General features: G+C 33.8%; 1 protein-coding gene across 1 annotated transcript in view; it reads left to right on the plus strand.

Moving 5' to 3' along the window:
* Window positions 1-695: 695 nt before the first annotated feature.
* Window positions 696-10,761, plus strand: part of LOC134535717 (glutathione S-transferase-like) — a 31,405-nt gene continuing 21,339 nt past the window's right edge. The window contains exon 1 of the mRNA XM_063374925.1: window positions 696-840. The gene's annotated coding sequence lies outside the window, so the exon portion shown is untranslated. The remainder of the gene's footprint in view (window positions 841-10,761) is intronic.

Below are 10,761 nucleotides of genomic sequence, written 5' to 3' on the forward strand. Positions count from 1 at the left end.
ACAGCAATGCTACCTTCCTGCAACTGGCAACTGGCAACTGGCAACTGGCTCGTTCCGGGGCCGGCGGCACAATCATTATGTCATCTGAAACTTACATTTGGTCGAATATGGCCTCGTGGCTGAGCGCTCAGCGGCGCTATTATCTAATCATAAAGTTGACAGTTCGAATCCCGGCAGGTGCGAATTTTTTTTTGTACTTGTAAAAATAAATACGAGCACATATAATTTCAAAAGTAATAAATATATTTGAATAATGAATGCAAATAAAAGTAAATTTATTAATTAAATTGTAATTTTCAGGTAAGGCCATGATAACTAATGGTCAATTAGGTTAGGTTAGCTACATTATAAATACTTTAAAACATTGTGGACGGTTGATTTGGTTAGGATAGCTACATTAAAGATACTGTGAAATCATGTAAACTGTTTCCTAGCGCTTGATAGCTACATATTAAAAAGTTATTTGCTAAGCAACCATACAATGATTTTACAGTATTTTTAATGTAGCTATACTTACCTAATATAACCAACCATCCACTAAACAGTCTATGTGGCATTTTTATACTGGAGAGAAAAAACGCGCGCTTAAAAATAAAAAACATCCAGGGGGTAGGCGCTCCCGATCGGCTAACTTCGGAAAGGATCGGCATTTGCGGCCAGTTGCAGGAAGGTAGCATTACTGCCGCTAGACACTTGTGTCATCTTAGGCTTATTGTTCTATGGGCTTCTCGAATTTACCACTCTTCACTATAGTCTTTGCTTCACTTAAAATTTGAGTAAAGAGAAACATTTAATAATCGTATTGTTACCAGTTAATTTTGTTGGATTGTTTTAGCCTTGGTAAGTTTACTGGAAAAGAATAAATTATATTGTCTTACATTTTAAGAGTACGTTTATTACATATGTCTCAGAAGCACGACTTTGTATTATACAATTGTTAAAATGAATGTCATTCAGGGCCATTCCATGCACACGGGTGTGACATTTGAATGATATTTTTCAAGCAAAAACAATATTTGTATGTATTATATATAACTAAATGTATTCCAGGCATATATGCACAAACACTGCAGTTAATGGGCTAATTTACTGCATTTTCATTTGTTAAAAAAATTTATACAATTTTTTTTACAAGCATCTGTATTTATGTTACGGGTGTGACATATTTTGGACACCACAGTACAAAATTACATGTTTATGTTGAATTCTCTGTGAAATCTGAAAGGACTTTTTCCAAATCTAACCATATAAGGTAGATGTACCAGTAGTCGTCATGCTAAGAAGAGTTTTATAAAAAAAAAATTGTGTACATAACCTTGTAGGTGTATTACTGCCCCTACATGTTTGGGTAAATATGTATTGTACGGATTAGCGCCAAAAAAAATCGTACAAATATGAAATAACTTTCATTATATGCTATCTTACGTCCTCTTTTCAGAACCGCCTGCGGAGATAAAAAATTCCAAATACTTTTGGAGATATGGCCGTTCTTATTTTGCTATACCAGACGTGTGTAATAATTTGACCGTCGCCATTTTATATTTTGCCGTGTGCGCGTGAATGTCTAAATAACATAAATTTTCCATTAGGTAAGGTTAGTTACATTATAAATACTTCAAAATAAACAGAAATTAAAAATAATATCAATTTATTTTACATGTTGTATAGTTTTAAGTATTTATAATGTAACTGACCTGACCTAACAAAATGGGACAAAGGTAGATTAGGTCAGGTCAGCTACATTATAAATACTTTGAAACTGAACAGACATTAAAAATAATAAAATTAATTTTATTGGTTGTTTAGTTTTAAAGTATTTATAATGTAGCTGACCTGACCTAACAAACCGGGAAAAAGGATGAACAGAATAAACTCACGTAAGTTTCTTTTTACATGATGTATTCGTTTACGTGAGAGTCCTTAAGATCCACATAAAGTTCTGCCATTCCCGATTACACCCGAATATTCACCTTCGGCCAACCTCGGGATTTATTTATTTTTGCGCAGGAAAAATGAATTGAAATATTAAAAGTGGTCGGATAGGTTAGCTACATTAAAACACTTTAAAACCATTTGGATGGTTAGTTAGGTTAGTATAGCTACATTAAAATAAACAGAGAAATATTAATAAATAAACCCGAGGTTGGCCGAAGGTGAATTGTTGGGGTGTAATCGGGAATGGCAGAACTCTATGTGCATCTTAGGTTTCTCCGTTCGGGAACATCGCAAAAAAAAAAAAATGATACTTGTAAACAAGCAACCGTTATCGCCGCACGAGTGCACAGGATGAAAATTAAAAAATTCGATATCTCCAAAAGTATTTGGAATTTCTTATCTCAGCCGGGTTTAATGAAAAGAGGAAGTTTAAGAGCACAGAATAAAGGTATTTTCGGATTTTTAAATTTTTTTTAAAAAAAAATCGCCAAAAAATGAAGATTAAAAAATTCGATATCTCCTAAAGTAATTGGAATTTTTTATCTCCGCAGGCGGTTCTGAAGAGAGTACGTAAGATAGCATATAATGAAAGTTATTTCATATTTGTACGATTTTTTTTGGCGCTAATCCGTTTAATACATATTTACCCATGTTTGTTTTTAACCTCAAACTTTACTCTACAATGCTATCCAACACTCTTTGATAAACACAAATTATTTTTGTAGATTTATAATTTTGAAAAAAGTGTGATTTCGAGCCAGTAGTCGTCATGCAAATTTTCGTGTTTGCCAGTGTTCGTCACATGTTTGTGCCAGTAGTCGTCATGTGCGATTTCGGCTGCATTAGTTTTAATTCATGGATCCAGAATGGTAGTATTGTACTATTTGGGCTTCAAATTTTATTTGGTACTATATTTTAAACATCAAAATGGCATTTATAAAGATCGTTCAGTAATATAATGAATAATCCTCATTAAATTTTGAATTTACTTACAGCACTCACGGAACAAAGAGGGACAGCACATAGAGCTGTAGCAAACCGAATGTATTCGTTACTGAGTAACGGGTGTGCCGTCTAGTAACGAGTAACGAAACGTTACACACGGCTGCATTTTGTTACTCGCATTTCTTGTATATTTTACGCATGCGCGCGCATATTCAATGAATTTACGATACAAAGAACGATGTTTGTTTATTAATAAAGTATAATTTGGAAATTCCTCGTCTAAGTTTTTTTACTGTTTATTAAAGGTATTAAGTGTGTAGACAAAGTTTGAGATTGGAACAGAAACAACGTAACAAAGTATTTTTTTACAAATTAGAAATATGTATGTCTTTGTTTTTCACTATCGCGTATTTTCACGTTTTTTTTTGTTCTTATCTTAAAAGAGATATAATAAAGCCGCTCTAATGAGATTTTATTGTTTCTTGGTTAACAAAAACTGTTTAATTATCAAATATTGTTAATTGTTTATATTATATTTATTATTATTTACGCGACGTCATACTGTACGCGTACGCAATACGACTCAATTCGTTGCTGCAACATAACATAGCATGTTATGCGGTATCACAAGTAAAATATAAAAATGAATCAGGGCCCGCCCATCTTCCTACCCAAGGGTGATTTGCCTTTGTGTTTATCGGACAATGTGTTCCTTGGCACACTATTTTTTTCCGCTGCTCATTTTATACTCATACCATTCGCTACATCTTTAAGAGCAGCTTCCATGGCTGACTCTTCATACAACAGTATTTTCCGTTTTGGCATTTTGCCCTGTAATTAAAGAACGAGACACATTACAATGTTTAGTTTACTTATTAATGTCAAAATATATATCGAATGACCCCTAAATTAATGTAAACAACAATGCCTACACAATTTTTGCAATCAATAAAGTAAAGTAATTTCCGACCCAGAAGTCGTCATACACATGCATCGGAAGTCGTCATAGGTGACGACTACTGGATCTGATCATAATAACGTACTTTGTCTATTAACAACAAAGAACCAATATTATTTAAGAACTTTAGGGTTTAACTTAGCACAACTTTAAATAAAATATTAAATGTACCAGTGCTCGTCAGGTATGACGAACACTAGCAATACAAGGTTTTTATTGATCCGGTTTTCGTCACCCTAACCAAATCATACTAAGAAAACGAATTTTTTTAAATAAACACTTTCACCTCTTCAAGAACATTTAACTAACTCATTCAGCACAAAACATCACGAATAAACATGAAAAATTACAGAATTAGAAGTAAAAATGTGCACTAACGTCCTTAGTGTTTTAGTATAGGAATTCCCCTATTTATCTTCACTGCTCTACGAACTTTTGATGCACGGACTTTTTTTGATTGAAAATAGTGTTTGTTCCGAAAACTATTGTGGTAATTTCAGCTAGAACGTCGACTAAATTTTTGTCAATATTTAAGTTGGCGATATATTGAGCTACTTCTCTATTATTTACATTTGAAGTTGCTAGTGACGACCATTGGAGCAGTGACGAGTACCGGGGCACTTACCTTATGGCCAATAAAATGAACGTAGATAATTATTCCTGTGGCAATTTGTATGAAGATGTTCCTTTCTTTTTACAATAAATTATATTGTGTCGTTACGGGTGTGACAACATATGTTACGGGTGTGACATCATCTGTTATGCTGGAATCACAATGCCCCGACGGGTCCGACACGACAGGCCCGACAAACTGTCGTGCAGCATCTCAGCACGACAGATTTAAAAGCGTAGGGTCACAATACCACGACAAAAATAACCCGACGATTTTCAATTTGGCCTTCGGCAAATCGTGCCAAGCTAAATACTTCAATTAAAATGCATTATAGAATGCGCTAAAAACAAAGTAGGCTCTTTTATTTATTTAGTTAACTTACCATCAACTTCCTCTCCCGAAAAACTATTTGCTATCTCAGCCCATGCTTTTTCTTTTTTTGGCTGGTTTCTGTAGTCCTTCAGACCAATATCATACTAAATAGCATGAGCTTGGACTTTATTAATTAGAAGTTCTTGGCTGAACTCGTCCATTTTTAAATCCTATCTTCACGATTCTAAAATAATGTCTTAAACCATAAACACGATGATATCTGTTTATGTTTATACAAACAGACTAAGGCAAGCTACAAATTTTTCAATTCACCCACATGTAAAACGAAATTTCAGCAAAAAGATTTACCAAGTAGGTAAATATTTTTGAAATTTAGTTCTGTACTGTTTCCTTTCTGTTGCCGTTTTCTTTTCTGTCGGGAGCCAGACACGACAAAATTAGAAATAGAATCTATTCCTTGCGGGCCGTCGGGCTGACGTCACTGCAAGCTTGTATTTCATTGGCTGTTGAACTTGTCGGGCCTGTCGTGTTGGGGCCGTCGGGGCATTGTGATTCCAGCTTTACAGGTGTGAGACTGTACATCAACATGGCTGTCACTTTTGTAGACAGATTTGAATTACACTAAATCACTTACGTCATACCAACTTCTTATATTAAACATTGTACATAATACTATGTAACAAATTTACAACAATTTTTAATGCAAACACTTCTAGCCTATTTTAGTATGGTGTAAAATGTGTACAAGAAAAAGTCAAACTCTAACTTTATACAGGATTTTAAGAAACTACATTATCTCACACTAGTAACTTATAGGCTAAGTCTTAAACAATTTTTTTAAATTTCACTCCAGATTTGCATCTTAACAAACATGTTACGGTTCAATGATGTCAATATCCTTTTGAAATTCATAGTACACTCTGTTACCGACTACCTTCAATACTGGTTCTGGAAGATACTTCAAAATTTGTTTGATAAAAACAAAAAACTTGTCTTTTTCATTAATTTTGAATATTCTTTTATTGTCTTTATCATGAAGTTTTAAAAAGAGTACCTCAACTTCCTCACCATCAGGCTTACTTTGGCACATCCCTACAAATTTGTATGTTCTCTTCTTTCCCTCATATTCTACTAAAACACATTGTCCTGGTTTGAGATGATTTGTTGAAACTGAAAGGATGGGTTCATCGTCACTGAAATCACTTGATTCAGTTTCTGCATAAATGTCATTGTATGATACTTTTTCCTTCGTCATGCTGCATTTCTCTAACGTGGAGAAAGATGTGCGGCTCACTAAGAGACAGAACTTGTTGTTCAATGTTTTGACTGAAGTCCAGGTATAGCATTTGCATTGTTCCATCGGTCCATTAGCATCCCTTGGAATTTGTGATTTTCTTCCATGTTTACAAAAATGCATTTTATTCCTGAAATGATTTCCGAAGCACAATTGAAAAACTCTTTCGCATTAATAAACCATCCTACGGCGGGACTTCACCTCATTCCACACTTTATATTTGACCATTCCTCCTACACCATCCACTGCCCCTTTGCCATGAAAAAAAATGCAAAAAAAATGCCACTCCCCAATGAGCCCAAAATCAATCATCTAAGAAGAAACATAAATTAAATAAATTGTATCTTTTTTTCTCTTTCAACTCCTTCCTGTGCTTCCTCTGGCGTTGCGAATCCTTCAAACGTTTTAATTTAAATTGTCTTCTGTTATTAGGCCTACACAAGATATCCATATTTTTCTTTCGTCTTGTCTTATCTCACTCTTGTTCTTTACTTAGGTGCTCCTTTCATTTATCTGGATTAGCTTTCAATCTCTCTTTCCACTTACGTACATGTTCTTTGCTGTCCTGTACCTTCATCTGTAAAAAGTAATAATAAATATACATGCAAACTTAAAATTCACAGCTACTATACATGGCTAATAAAACAAATCTAATTGTTACCTGTAGTCCTGACACATTCCAAAATGATTTACTCTTAAAAGCATGCTTTAATACCTTAAAAGAAAAGAAAATTTTATATTTGTGTTACGGGTGTGACACTTTTTAATATTAATCTTTACTTAGTTAATCAAAATATAGCCAGTTAAGGGATGGTCACATTAAAAATTGTCATATATAACCTTTCATTCACATAATGAAAACATGTTCAGTTCTTTATTTAGCCAAGCATGTCAACTTTTATCAATTTTTTGTTACGGGTGTGACAGATATGTATACAGTTACTAAATAACCAAATTCATGACAGATTAACTTACCTACTGGATGGATATGTTGATGTTTCTTTACTGCAAGGTTAGCACTGTAAACACTACCTAGTGAATGTTACAAACAACCTTTTTGGATGGAAGATTTAAACATGCCAACTTAACATATCTCTACAAAAATTTTCTCTCTGTGTACATGGTTTCCTTTAACGTTTTAATGTAATAACCTAAAAACAAACAATTGTTACTTCTGTAACAAAAATGTTAAATACAATACTTAAGTATCCTAAACAAACCACAAAAAGTGCTATACAATAATTTTTAATTTTTTGAAGATTTGTCCAGTTTTGCATGGAATGGCCCTTCACTGAAACTAGCAACTATAGTAAATTACAATACACATCTAGCCAGATGTGCGGTGTTAGTATGAAGCAGTGGTTGCCATAGGTCTTCTAAACTTGGTTTATTCCGTGTTATAGATGCTCTGGATATCTTACTAATAATATATAAACTTTAAATAAGACGGTTTACATTCCTTAAGCCCGTATGCGACAGTGGGAGGTTTTGACATGCTCTGCTAAATGCTAGAAGCTTCCAACAAAACTGCTGCCCAAGCCTCTAACTCAGGTGAAGTTAGCTTCGAATCCCAGTTTCAGTTCTTAATGTGAACCATTTATATATTACAGTGCGACAAAACAAGGCTTTCGTGCAATTGCGGAATAACATGCTTGCAGTTATTTAAATTTCGACAGTTCCATTAAAGAACAGTGAAAATTGCTTGAAAACATAAAACTTAATAACGTAAATAATTTTTCTCTTATTGATGTGGCTGATCATACAATCCTTAACAACCATTCACTTTAGTTATGATCATCTGCACTTGTATAATTTAAAAAAATATATAGGCTATCTTATAACTGAGAAGCAGAGATTGTTAGACTTCCAGTGTTTTAAAGCTTTGCAACTTCAGTAACAAAGCTTTACATCACATTCAAAACTTCAAATAAAACCAATAGAAAATTTCCTAGCACAGTCAAAAATTAAAAAGAGCTGCAATTTAATTTGCTTAGTCAAAGCATTGCACAGGCCTAGGCCATATTGTGATGCAAATTTATAAAACTATCTTTGTAACTGAACTAAGCTCTCTTCACTTGTTGCTTTGTTCTATTTTATCAGCAGCGTAAACCAATCTTATCTAGGAAAACAAGACTTTTTACTTTACCAAATAAATTTAATTTTTCACCAAATGCAAGACAACCGAACCATTAACTTGGTATTACCATTTTTCAAGTACCCTGTACTAGCATAGGTAAACATGTAGTTGGGCTGTATTTGCGAAAAAGGTAAATATGTAGTTGGGCGGTATTTGCGGAAAAAAAATGTTAAAAATCCGAAAATACTTTTATTCTATGCTCTTTAACTTCCTCTTTTCATTAAAAGCGGCGGAGATAAGAAATTCCAATTACTTTAGGAGATATCGCCGTTCTTATTTTGCAATACAAGACCTGTACAATCATTCGACCGCCGCAATTTTTTTTATTTTGCCATGTGTTCGTGAATGCCTAATTAATTAAAATGGTCAATTAGGTCAGGTCAGTTACATTATAAATACTTTCAAACTAAGCGGACATTAAAAATAATGTGAATTAATTTTATTGGTTGTTTAGTTTTAAAGTAGGTATTTATAATGTAACTGACCTGACCAAATAAACCAGGACAAAGGATGAGCAGTAGGAACTCATGTAATTTTTTTTTTTTTACTTATTACTTGCACAACAATATCCAAATAACATTAAACATTAAATTTTGAAACGTTAAAACTCACCTAAGTTAGAGGCGGGTACAATTCCTTTGCCATTAGTAGAAAATGATGTCGTTCACCTACGTCGTGAAAAAAAAATTCATACTCGTAAACAAGAAACAATGTGGAATGCCGCATGAATGCACAGGTATTTTGATGGAAATTAAAAAATTCGATATCTCCTAAAGTATTTGGAATTTCTTATCTCCGCCGGATTTAATGAAAAGAGGAAGTTAAAAAGCATAGAATAAAACTAGTTTCGGAATTAAAATTTTTTTTTTAACAAATATCGCCCAACTACATATTTACCCTAGCATCTCCATAATTGTTAATATATACTGAATAACTACTTGTTTAAATGCAATGTGCCTGTAAAAAAAATGATCAAACATTTAAGGTACTGTAGGGCCGCGACGTCTTGGCGGGTCGACTCCCTAGAGCTCAGCGACTTTGTAATCGACACGTCCCGCCTTGTCGCTCCGCAGATAGCAACGGCCTGGAAGTCTTCATGCCGTTCCGAAAACATTGGTCGAGAACAGTCTCACCTACGGTGCAACACAGCGCAGATCTTAATGATTCAAAGATGCGATAATGCTTTACGGTAATTTATTATTTAAAGTTAGTGCACTATTTGCTCGACTGGGTAGCTTAGTTAAACATAGTTAAACATAGCTATACATTACTTTATGAATAATTAAACATGAGAGGCTGTTTCATGGTCAAATAAAGGAGTGTTATATATGTAAATTAAAACACATAATTTGTAAATAAATAATATATATATGATATACATTAATATATATTATAAAATCATATCATAAAATATATAATGCAATATATATAATGCAATCTAATGTGTAGCAATATCGGCTACACTTGTAGCTAACAAATTGAAGGCTTCCATGAGCTTCATAGGAAAGTGTCAGCAGGTGAAGTACTTTCACGAGAACCTTCAACCGCATGTAACACAATCCTTAAAAAATAATATAATACTATGAGCTGAATAAACAGTGTTCAAAAGGGTAATCCAATTAATAATAGCCAAGGATAAATGCAAAGGTTAAATCAGCAAGTATTTAAATTAACTCATTGCATTTTAATCGTGGGCAAAAGCCTCATGTAAATCCTCATACAATTACACCAACCTATTACATAGAAATTAATACTGATTAATTAGCAAAGGGATACAAAGACAATTATATAAAATTAAATAATTATCCCATAGAACAAGAGCACTAGTACAATTGTCACGGCAAAATACGTGAACGTATTTTCAATATTACAAATACTTTAGTATTTACTTTAGACAGATAGTATTGAATAGTATTGGCTAATAAAGAATAATTTCTCATTAAATTAACGTCAACAAGTGACAACCCTCAATCATCACAGCGACCGAGAATGACGTTAGCACAGACAAATGCCTCATTAGACATTACAAGACCCGTAAATGTTAATGCAGGCAACCGCGGCCTAACCTACACTAAGCAGTTTGAACCTTAATTGAAATGCTTGACATCAAGAGAAAACCCACAATATGTAACAATTTAACACTACGTGATTACATACATTACGTAAAAGCAAAAGACAAGCCCTAAACACGAGTAACGACATGACGGGGAGAAACGTCAGACAAAATACAAGTAGCAATGCAAGCAATCAATAAAGAAAACGAAAAGGGTAAAAATGCCAAATAGAATTTCAAAGGAGACGGCCGAATAAACAATTTAGAATGCCTTAAGAGTTTAGCTGTTACAAGTTACATGACTGTAAGGGTCACCACCTTACAAACACTTACATGAAGTCTCCCCGCTGTCACACTCTCTACAATCAACTATCTGACCTACATGCTTAATTCAGTGCGATACCAGCACCGACTGGTTATCACGACCAATCTACATGAGTACTAACGAACAAGAAGAGCCTTCAAGGCAATACACGCAGTTTTAAGTAAAACA

The sequence above is a fragment of the Bacillus rossius genome, chromosome 10 (assembly GCF_032445375.1).
Source record: "Bacillus rossius redtenbacheri isolate Brsri chromosome 10, Brsri_v3, whole genome shotgun sequence".
Lineage (NCBI taxonomy): Eukaryota > Metazoa > Arthropoda > Insecta > Phasmatodea > Bacillidae > Bacillus > Bacillus rossius.